Source organism: Giraffa tippelskirchi, chromosome 4 (assembly GCF_054371585.1).
Source record: "Giraffa tippelskirchi isolate mGirTip1 chromosome 4, T2T-mGirTip1v1.2.pri, whole genome shotgun sequence".
In the NCBI taxonomy this organism is placed as follows: Eukaryota; Metazoa; Chordata; class Mammalia; order Artiodactyla; family Giraffidae; genus Giraffa; species Giraffa tippelskirchi.
In genome coordinates this window covers 108,175,049-108,187,634 of record NC_137278.1, presented here as the reverse complement: position 1 = coordinate 108,187,634, position 12,586 = coordinate 108,175,049, and the positions used below count along the sequence as shown (strand labels likewise).

Genomic DNA, 12,586 nt, shown 5'->3' with positions numbered 1-12,586 from the left:
CGTGAGTTTGAGTAAACTCCGGGAGTTGGTGATGGACAGGGAGGCCTGGCTTGCTGCAGTCCATGGGGTTGCAAATAGTCGAACATGACTGAGCAATTGAACTGACGGAACCCAAGATTATTCAGATCCTAAGTTACCAACAAACTTCCTTCTTTTCTTCCCTTTGGTGCCTGTTTAGGGAAACACTGTGTCTTAAGGAAGCATCTGTGCGCTTTGCTCAAAGCCTTCCCAACTCCTCTCCCCCAGTCCTCCCATTATGTGGTATTTACATTAGTTTTGCTCTTGAAAGATGAACCTTAAGCAGAAATTCCCAGCTGTGATTTTTCTTCTCCAACTTCCTGTATTTGACGTGAGCTGTGTAGCTGGTGAATGCTAGCTCTTTCACCGCTGAAAGGTGCATGCAGTCTCCCCTCTGTGATCCCTTTAGCTGCTGAAAGATTCCTCGTCCTCAGAGCCAGAGGCCCAAGACAGAAAACCAGCTGGGACTCTGACGACAATGACCCCCAAGGGGCTGGCCCAGAGCAAAGAAATGGCCGTGGTAAGTTTGACTGCTTTTGTTGTGCTTCCTCTCCTCCAGGGGTTGGATTTTTATTAGGATTATTTAAAGATATTTATGATAAAATGAACAGTTACAAATGTGGACAGGATTGTACTGCACTGGGGTTCTCGTTGGCACGCTCGCTCTCACAGCTGCAAGTTTTCCCTCCTACATGTTATTAATTCAGAGGTAATCAGGTTTGCAGCTGCAGCTGTGCAGCATATGTTTTCCTAAAACAGTCATGGCCATGGGCACCAGAACAATTAAGACGAGAAAACTTGCCAGCATTTTTCCCCCCTCTTCTCATGAAATTATGCTGTTTTTCATTCATTTTTTGGTTTTGTATGATTTTATCATCAGAGAAGAGCAAATATTTTTTGAGCACCTACTGTGTATCTGAGCTAGTTGCTTTTCACAAATGTTATCCCAGGTAGATATATCATCTCAGTTTTTAAGAGTGGTTCTAATTTTATTAGTGGAGAGGGTGAAAGGTCTGAAATGTTGTGTGGCAGAAGAGAGTAGTATGAAGTCAGATAAGTAGGACACATTTAACACTTAGTGGATTCTTAACATCCAGGAAAAAGCTGGTTAAATGTTGTCAAGATGGGAGTTGCAATTTCAACTGGTTCTAAATTATTCTTGGTTTACTTTGACAGAAAAGCCCATATTGCTGTAATCTGATTTCTGACACAGACACAAAAACTGTCTTTACTTTTTGGATAATCTTTTAGAATTGAACAGATTTTCACTGTCTTTGAAGTGAATTTTAGCTGAATTATGGTGTAGAGATGACAGACAAGCCATGAACAATGCTTGCCTCAGAGAAGTTCTGGCGTGCAGAACGCTCTTTTGGTGTCTAAGCAGCCTTGTTTTTTAACCCAGTCAGTGCAACTTGTTCATTCCTTTGTATTAAGTAAGACTGTCAGCACAAATGAAATTCACTTGAAGATTTACCTAGCCAAATTAACCTCCAGATGAAATTGTGCTTATTCCATAGATGTCTATTCCATTGTTGTCTATGGTTGCTTCTGTGTTATGGTGGCAGAGACAAATACAGTCATCCCATCCCTTAGTATCTACAGTCATTGGTTCCAGGACCCACTGTGAATACTAAAACCCGTGGATGCTCAAGTGTCATATTTGGTCCTCCATATTTTGGGTACCAAATCCTCAGATATAGGGGCCTGTGGATTGTGTAGTAGTGTAGCACATATTTATCAGAAAACAAGTCCATGTGTAAGTGGACTGTGCAGTTCAAACCCATGTTTAAGGGTCAATTGTATTGCAGAGTTGACTAGTTCTGACAGACACGGCAGCATCCTGGCCGAGTAACTTGAGCAGTTGTAGAGAGACCCAGGTAGGAGGGTCTGGTTCTTGGTTTAATATTCTGCTATATCCATCTTGAAGCTATTAACAATTTTTGAATGAGGGACTCTGCATTTTCAATTTTCAATGAGCCTCACAAATCATATAGCTGGTTCAGGCAACAGACTGTATGGCCCGAAAAGTCCTCTTTATAGAAAAAGTTTGCTAATACCTGATTTAGCTGAAATTGCTTTCTTTTTTTAAAAAATAATTGTATTTATTTTATTTTTGGCTGTGCGGGGTTTTTGTTGCCATGTGAGCTTTTCTCTGGTTGTGGCGAGCACAAGTACTCGAGAGGTGGAGCACAGGTTCTGGGGTGCACAGGCTTCAGCAGTGGCAGCTCGGGGGCTCAGAAGTCATGGCTCTCTGGCTCCAGAGCACAGACTCGGTAGCTGCGGCGCACAGGTTTAGTTGCTTCGTGTCATGAGGGATCTTCCCGGATCAGGGATCAAAATTGCGTCTCTTGCATTGGCAGGCAGACTCTTCACCACTGGTCTACCAGGGAAGCCCTGATCTTGCTTTCTTAATTATTTAAGTCATTTAATGTGTTTAAGAACTACCCAGAGAGTGTGTTTAAAATGTCAACAGTTGGGCCTACACTTAAGAGAGTCTGGTTCAACAGAGGTCTCCACGTGGCCCAGGCGTCTACACATAATAAAAGCCTAATGTGGAAATTCCCTGGCAGTCCAGTGGTGAGGACTTGTCACTTTCATCGCCAGGGTCCAGGTTCAGTCCCTGGTTGGGGAACTAAGATCGTGCAAGGCCTGTGGCCTGATTCTGGTTCTGCTGTGGCTGCTCCTTGGACCATGTCTGGAGGAAACCTGGGGGATCTTCGTCAGCTTGTGTTTGGGCTTCTCATTAGATAAAGGCTTACTCACTCACTTGACACTAAGCCTTCCCTTTTCCAATTCTCTTTGTATTGTGGTCCAGTTAATCTATCCCAGATATTGCTTTTGACATCTTACCATCTTGCTCAAAATCTTTTAATAGTTACCTAATCTCTGCTGAATAGCACCCCAATTCACCTGTTTGACCTTCAAGAGCCTCCCACACTGGCTTCCACAAAGTCTTTCCAAATATTTCTCACTCCAGTCTGGTACAGAGGCAGCAAGTAACAGAGTCAAAAGCAAGTTCTTGTTTTCACATCCAAGTTTCACCACCTATCAACTGTGTACCCTCCTAGGATTCTCAGAATCTTCACCTTGAAAATTGAAGTAACTTGATATGACGCACTGAGAAAGATGCAACTGCAAATGCCAATAGCATTTCTCTAGCATGCTGGCCCTAATTAGGGTTAATGGTGGAAACACAGAAAAGCACAAATGCTTTGAAAAACTAGTTGTTGGTTTCTTATATATTAGCCTACACTTACCAATATAATCCAGCATTCCTACTCCTGGATATCTACATGAGAGAAATGATGACACATGTCCACACAATAACCTATATGTGAATGTTTACTAACAGCTTTATTCAAAATCACCCCAAAACTGAAGACAACTCAAATATCCATCCACTGATGAATAGATGGACAAACTGGAGTACATTCACACTATGGAAACTACTTAAAAAAGAATGGACTACCGGTCCATGCAACAACATGGATAAATCTCAGATGTGTTAGGCTGACAAAAGACAGGCCCCAAAACTATCTTATAGGATTCCTTCAATATAGCAGTTAAGGAAAGTAAAACTACAGGGACAGACTGGAATCAGAGAGAGGATTAGCTCTAAATTTGGCAGAGTAATATTCTATTCTCGATTGTTATGGCAGTTATACAACTCATGATGGTTCAAATTCACAGAACTGTATGCTTAATATAGTCAGTTTTTACTGTATGTAAATTATAGTTCAGTTGACCTAGCTTTAAAAATACTTTTTCTAAAAAAAATTTGTGTCCATGCTGTACAGCCTATAGGATCCTAGTTCTCCGACCAGGCATCAAAGCCACACCCCCACAGTGTAAGTACATAACCTCAATCTCTCGACCACCAGAGAAGTCCCTAAAACTACTTCAGCTTTTTAATACTTCAAATAGTTGGTCACTTAATTTACAGTGTTGCTATCAGAAATAGCTGCCTTAGGTAGGAGACGGTAGTACGTAGTTATATCTTAGTTTGCTTTGGATAGTCCAAGTTAATGATTATTTTCCTGGTGATCCAGTTGATTAAACATTTGTCCCAGGAAATAGAGATCTGGTCTGGGTGACAAATTATATAGTCAGGTTAAGGTTATGTGCTGTTCTCGTGGTACTTTAGACAAACTCTTGACATACCAGGCTGTAAAGCAGAGTGTTCAAGGTTATTAGGCCAGTGCCAACCTCTCTTCCGAGAAGTGGATGTTAAAGCACATTCTCTGGACCCCTGTGGCTTAGTCTGACTGATAAAATATGTGGCACGCACTTTGGAGTCCAGTGGCTTTAGGACTAAATACCAGGGCAGCTCCTAAGTGGGTGTGATATTTAATCTAAATAACCTCACCTTAGAGTAGGTATTTTAATACTTGACTTGCAAGGGTGTTGTTAAAAAAAAAAAAAAGTGACTTAGCAATTGCTTAAGTACAAATTCAGTGCTCAGCAGTTGCTATGATCACTGTTGTCACTTGTTGTCAGGTTGCCGTCATCCTTTCCTGTGAGTAAAGAGCCCTTTTCCATTTATGATTGGCTGTCTTACCTCATGGGGGCAAATAGATTATGCCATGAAAATGCACACAGTTTCCATTCACTTCAGTCCTGTGTGCTTTGGCATTCGCTGCCTCTTTTCTTGCCCATGAAGTGGACTTGTTGAAGACTTATTCCTCACTTAAAACTGGGTCCCTCCCTGCAGAATTTCTGGTATTTCCAAGTGTCTCCCCTCTCCTCGACAGTCCACTTGCTGACTATTTGTTGTCTGGTGATTTTAAGATGGTGAAATCTTGTTAAATCATTTCAGGAATGCAGCACGCCCAAGGTGTAAGACAGCAAGACATATGCCTCACCTGTGCCCTTGTTTGGTCAACCTGAGTATGGTCAGATCACTGGTTAGATATTGGAGTTAGTGAGTCAGGGACTTCAAAAAAAGTGTGAAATTCAGATATGATTCATTTGAACCCATAGAGAAAGAGATTGTTGATGAATATTTTATTGGGAGCCCACAGTGTGAACTGACATAGTCCTCAGGCAATAAAACAGTCAGACAAGTATTTTCTTTGGAGCCATGAATGAGTGCCATGTTAAGGAAAAGTTTGGGAATAAAAAGAAACAGAAGATCCAGAGCCACCTTTGAAGGAATTTACACCGTAGCTGGGGGCTTCTCAGGTGGTGCTAGTGGTAAAGAATCCGGCTGCCAATGCAGGAGACGTAAGAGATGCAGGTTCGATCCCTGGGTCGAGAAGATCCTCTAAAGGAGGAAGTGGCAATCCGCTCCAGTATTCTTGCTTGGAGAATTCCATGGACAGAGAAGTCTGGCAGTCTACAGTCCATAGGGTCACAAAGAGTCAGACACGACTGAAGCAATTTAGCACACATACATGTGCGCTGCAGCTGGGAGGACAAAATGAAACACACAAATCAAGGGGATAATAATATGGAATGGGATTAAGTGCTATGTGTCTTGGAAGGCTCTAAAATAATAAAAATAATAGCAATAATAATAAACGTCGGTTAAAGAAGAGAGACAATCTAATTCGGAAGTGGTCAGGTCAGATATTTCAAGACTCCTGTTTATATGACTTTAGTGTTTTTTTTTTCCTTGTGATTTAAGAAATTAATTTCTGTCACCAACTGGTATTTCAGTAACATCCTAGTTCTGTACCAGAGGTGAGCAGGAGCAGTCAATGTGTCTAGGATTTAAAACAGAATTTAATTCGTTGTTTGCAGATGCAAGGTTGATCACAGTGGGAGACAGCTGAGGTAGGGAAATAGAATACTTTCCAAATTTTCAAAAGACCTATGTGTGAACTTTTAAGAGCAAGCTACTGTGGAAACTTCTGATTTTTTTTTTTTTTAAGTAAATTATGGGAATTTTCATTTTGCTGTGAGGGACATGGGAATGAGAGGTTATTAAGAAAAAGCTTCAAAGGGCAAACGAAGCCTTTTCTTTGATAGTTTGTCTCAGATAACATTGCTTTCTGTTAAAAAAAAAAGAAGGTGGGGGGAGGAAATAAAGAAACAAAGACCAAAGGAAATTGTCTGCAGGTGAGTTTGAGTGTTTGATGCTAAAATACCCTGAGCCCCTACCAGACCAAATTTATACGTGTAGTATGAAAGACCCAAAGTTCTCAAAAATGCTCAGGGTTAGGGGCAAAGTTTTGTTTTTACCATCTCTTGGTAATATTAGAGTGAAATTAAATAATGGTTGAAAATATTAAAAGTGTCTTTTAGTGGAACCCTACATTTCTATTTCTTTGTATCTTGCTATAATTGAAAAATACATGCATATGCTGGTGGGAAAGTAACATGAGGCAGCCATGGTGGGAAACAGTACCGCAGTTCCTTACAAAATTGAACATAGGCTTACCATACAAGCCAGCGGTTCCCTTTCTGGGTATGCACACAAGAGAACTGAAAGCAGGTACTTGAATAGATATTTGTACACCCATGTTCATAACCTTATTCACAAGAGCAAAAGGGAGAACCAACCCAAGAGTCCATCAATGGATAATGAGTAAGCAAAGTGTGGTAGGTACATACAGTGGAATGTTAGAAGGAAGGATATTGTGATATAGTCTATAACATGAATGAAACTTGAGGATACTATGCTAAATGAAGAAAGTCAGACACAGAAGGACAAACATTGTGTGATTCCTCTTATATGAGGTATCTAGAGTAGTCAAATGTACAGAGACAGAAAGCAGGATGGGAGGAATGCAGAGTTACTGATTCATGGGTAGTTTCAGTTTAGGAAGATGAACCTCTGGAGATGGATGGGGATAATGGTTGTACAACAAGGTGACTGTGTCAACACATAATGCCACTGAACTGTACTCTTAGAAATGGTGTAAGTGGTCAATTTTATAATATGTATATCTTAGCAGAATAAAAAACCCCAGACATTTCACATAAAAAACACAGGCATATGCAATAAGTTTTTCCTTGAATAAATATTCCTTTCCTTGTAATGCACAATTGAGAATAAAAGGTGTTTTGTTAGATTCAGTCAAGCATTCTTGTGGGAATCCTAGTTAATTAGATTATAGTGTCAAGCCAGGCAACGGTTACTATTATGGGCGATAAAGGAGCCTTGGGAATTTTAGTCTTGCAAACCCAAACCTAGAAGTGATAAGGTATAGAGTGCAGTACTTTTATCAAGATTGGTTTGTGGGTTCACTTGGACATTGAGGATACTCCAGGTGTGTGAAAAGCAATGGGTAAAGACAAGCGGATTAAAATAAGTATGTGGGGTTGAGGAGTGGAAGGGACAGTAAAGAAACCATCCTGATAGGAGGGAAGATTATACAAAAGCAGCTAGTGAGATGAAACGATGGATTGTATGAGGTTAGGCTGTGGAGGGAGTTCAGGTTTGGTGTATTGATGTAAGTAATAGACTTTCATGGCAGATTCTGGTTTTTTGGGTACTGCATACATCAAAACAGAAATCCTTTCCAATGGTGAGATTGTATCCTTCAGAAGAGAGTAAAAAAATACACCTTTCAACTTTCAGAATTCCCCATTCCTTTTTATAAGGACTCTGTTATGTGCAAAGATTCTTTAAAATGTACAGCCTTCATGCATGGAAAAATGAAGCCATTGCAAAGAAGACAAATTATGTTTGCACAGCGCATTATGACTGCACTCCAGCGCTCTTAGTAAATGACAAAACTGATAACTGGGTTCTTGAAATTCATTCCTGTGATAAACTCAATGCCATTTTTCATTATCTGATTTGCTTTTTTGAAAGGCAGAGGCAAAGGTCATGATGCATTGACTTGTGGCATAAATATAAATGTTTCCTTCACTTTTTTCTTCTGACATCATCTACTAGCTGGAGAACATGGAGACTTTTTGTTTGATTTGGAGAAGGCAGTGTGTTTACCAATGGCTGAAGAGTGATTAAGAAATAATGTAACTTCAAAGAGTATAAGGAAAGAGGCCTAGATAAAGATTGCCTAGATCTCTTCTAGATATTATGGGAAGTTGACTTAGGTTAAATTTAAACAAGTCCTGTTGGATAGGTCATTGAAAGTTAAGAATAAGCTTAAGTGTCTTGGGTGTTGTAAAAACATTGTCTACAATGGTAGTCCTTTGCACTATATGAGAGGCTAACTCTGCTGTCAGGATCTTGTAATAAAATTTCGAATCCCAGGATTTGAAAAATGCTTGTTCTTACTTCCTAGGTGTTTGTGAAACATTTTCCAAATACTGCAGTTAATAAAAGTGGAGTGAGTCATCTGAATTTAATCAATAAATATTACTAACAAAGGGAAAGAAGGTCTTAAAACAAGTGTCTGCATGGATAGACCATATGTTGGTGAAAGTTGCTATTAATTTTCTGGGGTTATTGAGACCAAATTCAATCAGATTTCTTCTTTTTTGTCTAATGGAAAGCTAACATGAATTATAATAGTGCAGAAAAGGACTGAACTATATTTCTCATTTCTAGCAAAGCTGCAAAAAAATATTTAATAGGTAGAAAGTGCTCAGCATGGGTCATTTGTCATGAAGCCTAGACTTCTGTTGAGCACAGCTAAAGATGCTTTGAAGTTAAAGTTGCTCAGTCGGGTCCGACTCTTTGAGACCCCATGGCCTATACAGTCCATGGACTTCTCCAGGCCAGAACACTGGAGTGGGTAGCCTTTCCCTTCTCCAGGGGATCTTTCCGACTCAGGAATTGAACTGGAGTCTCCTGCATTGCAGGTGGATTCTTTACTAACTGAGCTATGAGGGAAGCCCTGGTGCTTTGGAGAAGGGCATGGCAACCCACTCCAGTATTCTTGCCTGGGGATTTTCCACGGACAGAGGAGCCTGGTGGGCTACTGTCCCTGGGGTCGCAGAGTCACAAAGGTGATTTGGCAAAAAGTAAAAACCAGAAGACAACATCTTCACTTTAATTTTCAGGCTATTGGGTTGATTCAGACCCATACTTTCCACTAAAGGAGCCCCATGAACACACATGGTCCCATTGAGCACCTGACACACGGCTTGTTGTTGTTCAGTTGCTAAGTTGTGTTCGACTCTTTGTGACCCCATGGACTGCAGCACTTCAGGCTTCCTTGTCCTTCACTATCTTCCAAAGTTTGCTCGAACTCATGTCCATCAAGTCGGTGATGCTATCTAACCATCTCATCCTTTGTCACCCCCTTTTCCTCCTGCCCTCAATCTTTCCCAGCATCAGGGTCTTTTCTAATGAGCTATGCATATAGAATGCACACTGGAGTCTATATTTTTTTAGTACAAAAAAATGTAGTAAAAAAGTGTAGACTCTCTTATTGATGATTTTTTAAATATTCATTTCATTGAAGCAATAGTATTTTGGTTATTTGAAGGTCAATGCTAAATAAATCATTAACATTAATGTCACCTGTTCCCTTTTTAATACATTTACTACTAAATTCAAATTACAGAAATGGCTTGCATTATATTTCTATTGGATAGCACTGCTTTGGATGGTACTACTTTGACTATAAACACTAATATTTTCCACTGATGCATTTCATTCTGCTAGTATAGATGCAACAGGTTGAAACTCAGTTAGGAAGTTGGAATCAAGCTTTTTTTAACTCCTAGATTTTTATTAAGAAATGATCTGATTTATCTTACAGAGTTCTTTTTTTTTTTTTAAATAGCCAATGTGGTTATGCTTCATCCAGTTTAGTTTGCATTTGTTTAATGATTTTTTTCAGTGTGCTGTCATAATGATAACTTTCTATTCTTTGTAAGAATTAGATCAGATGATTAAATCCCTTCTGAACATTTAGAAGGGGGCAGCCACAGAAAGCTGATTTGAATACAGGGAATAAACAGTAATTAAACTGTAAATGTTGATTTTCTTTTGAAGTCCACTGGCGTGTTTGGTGTGAATAAAGAGCACATTGTCAGTTCTTCTTTCTGCTGCCACAGTTATGGCACGTGAGAATCGGAGACTCATTGAAAGGCTACGTTAAATTGGGGAGTTTCCCAGGGTTGCTGAACTGAAACTTTCTTTGTTTATATTAAAGCCTGGATAATTTTTTTCCCCTCACAGAGTACACATTGATTTTAGATAAAATCTGAGAGAGTTTTTTTTTTTTTGTCCCCTTCCAACTCACATATTTCACTATACGCTGGAAAGAAACTTTGAAAACCTGGAAACATGGGTTCTCATCCAAACTGAAAAAGGTACATTTCATTGTGCATTTCTAGGAAGTTTTAAAACAGTAGTTCTCAAGCCTTGGCTGTTTTTAATTTTTATTTATTATTATTGGCTATACAACATGGCTTTCGGGATCTTAGTTCCCTGACCAGTGATTGAACCCTGCAGTGGAAATGCAGAGCTCTAACCACTGGACTGCCAGAGAATTCCCTTGGCTGTTTTTCAGACTCACCTAGGAAGTTTTTTAAAAAACTCGTAGGGTTCAGGCTACACCCAGGATTAATTATATAAGATACTCTGGAATAGGATCTGGGGATCAGTGAGTAATTAACGCTCCCCAAATGATTCCAAGGTGTAGCCGAGGCTGTGAACCATTGCACTGACAGCCCAAGGCACACACCTGTGTTCACCAGCTTTTTCCAGAAGGACTCAAGAAAACTGGCTTGCAGTATGTGAATGAGTTAAGTTTCTAAGTGGCTTTTTTCCTCTCCATTTGAAAATTAGAGAGGCTGTACACTGGCTCACCCTGGAGCACAGAGCAATGCATACTTCTTTTCACATGCTGCAACATAAAGACCAAAGAGACTGATGATTATAAAACCGTCACACATTTCATAACTAATTGAACTCGCCTTATTCGGGGTAGGTGATGCAGGCTGTAGGTCTCTTAGAATCACACACACACAACATACAAAGACAGGCTGTTATCCAGTGAGAATATATCTTCACAAGTTATTTATGATCACATTAACAGTTTCAGTTGGATTCTAAAGGGGACATTTTCAGCAGGGTAGTAAGACAGAGATTGTACTGAATTATTTTCCATTGGGTTGGGTATTATGCAGACATAATCATTATGACAGAAACCACATTTTCCCATTGTGAAAATCTTTCTTTCTCTTGAATTTGGTTCTATAGTATTTAAGGCCTTTGGAAGGAGTTTATGTACTGAAGGTATTTTGTAAAGTGCTAAACAAGGTAAGCTAATGCCTTACATGAATTCTGTGATGTTTGGTGCTTTCAAACGTAAAGAAGTGAAGTCGCTCAGTCTTGTCCGACTCTTTGCGACCCCATAGACTGCCAGGCTCCTCTGTCCATGGGATTTTCCAGGCAAGAATACTGGAGTGGGTTGCTATTTCTTTCTCCAGGAGATCTTCCTGACCCACGGATTGAACCCAGGTCTCCCGCATTGTAGGCAGACGCTTTACCATCTGAGCCACCAGGGAAGTCAAAATCGATATCTAATGAGACAATCCCTATTGTGGGGGGTCAAGAAAGGTGATTTAGTCAGAGGTTGCTCAGTTGGGAGTGAGGTGGGCTTCTTTTTGTCATCTCAAAATGAATGGAGATTAGAGTATAAAAACCCTTGAATCAGTGGCAATTTGATGTTGGCCGTTTTATTCTCAGCAGCTTTGAGAGGTTCATTCATTTGTTCATTCATTCAAAAAATATCCATTGACAGTCTACTAGGTGTCAAGTAACGTTCTAGATACAGGGACACAGCAGTGAACAAAGCAGTACAGAAACAAAAAAAATCCAAACCTGCCCTCATGGGGTTTTTATGTTTCACTTGGGGGATACCAACAGTATAAAGCATAAGGGATATTTCAGAGAAAATGAAAGAGAAGAAAGAAGGTAGGAAGACCAGATTGTAATTTTTCATGTGATTAGTGAAGCCTCCCCAAGGTGGAATTTGAGCAAAGGATTGCAGTAGGTGACCGAGTGAGTCGCATGTGCATCAGAGGAAGAGTATCCAGGCCCCGGGGACAAGCAGTGCCAAGGGCTCCAGGTGGGGGTGCACCTGGGCTTGCCAGAGAAAATACCAGAAATGTGAATTCCATATAAATTATATATAACTTAAAAATACAAGTATGTGCCATGCAATTTGGGAGGCATAATGATACTAGAAAAAAATGGTGTCTTTTATTTTTGTTTCTTAAATCTGGCTATTCGGGCTTCCCTGGTGGTTCAGTGGTTTAAGAATCTGCCTGCCAATGTAGCAGACAGGGGTTCGATCCCCAATCCGGGGAGATACTACATGCTTCAGAGCAACTAAGCAAATAAATTGTTTAAAAAAGAAAAAAATGTAAGTGTCTTTAAATCTGGCAACCCAAGACTAACTCACATATTTGAAGGAGTAACAAGAGGCCAAAGGTTGGAGTGGAGGGAGAAAGGGGGAAAGGAGAAACCGAGGAAGAGTGGCTCTGGGCACCAGAGTGTGCTGGGCCTTTGGCCTTTTACTCCAGCTGAGACTGGACATCATGGGAGGGTGAGCACAGAGGTGCTGTGACCTTTCTTAAAGTTGAACAGACCAGTCAGCCTGCAGGGTTCCACGGAGGGGGCGGGGCCGAAGCACAGAGGCCAGTTCGGAGGCGACTGTAAAACTCCAAGGGAGAGGTGGTGAGCGCCTGGGTC

The 12,586-nt window shown here is 40.4% G+C and overlaps 1 long non-coding RNA gene across 1 annotated transcript in view; it reads left to right on the top strand.

Moving 5' to 3' along the window:
* Window positions 1–349: 349 nt before the first annotated feature.
* Window positions 350–12,586, top strand: part of LOC145503723 (uncharacterized) — a 90,288-nt gene continuing 78,051 nt past the window's right edge. The window contains exon 1 of the long non-coding RNA XR_014051684.1: window positions 350–538. This is a non-coding gene — a long non-coding RNA (uncharacterized LOC145503723). The remainder of the gene's footprint in view (window positions 539–12,586) is intronic.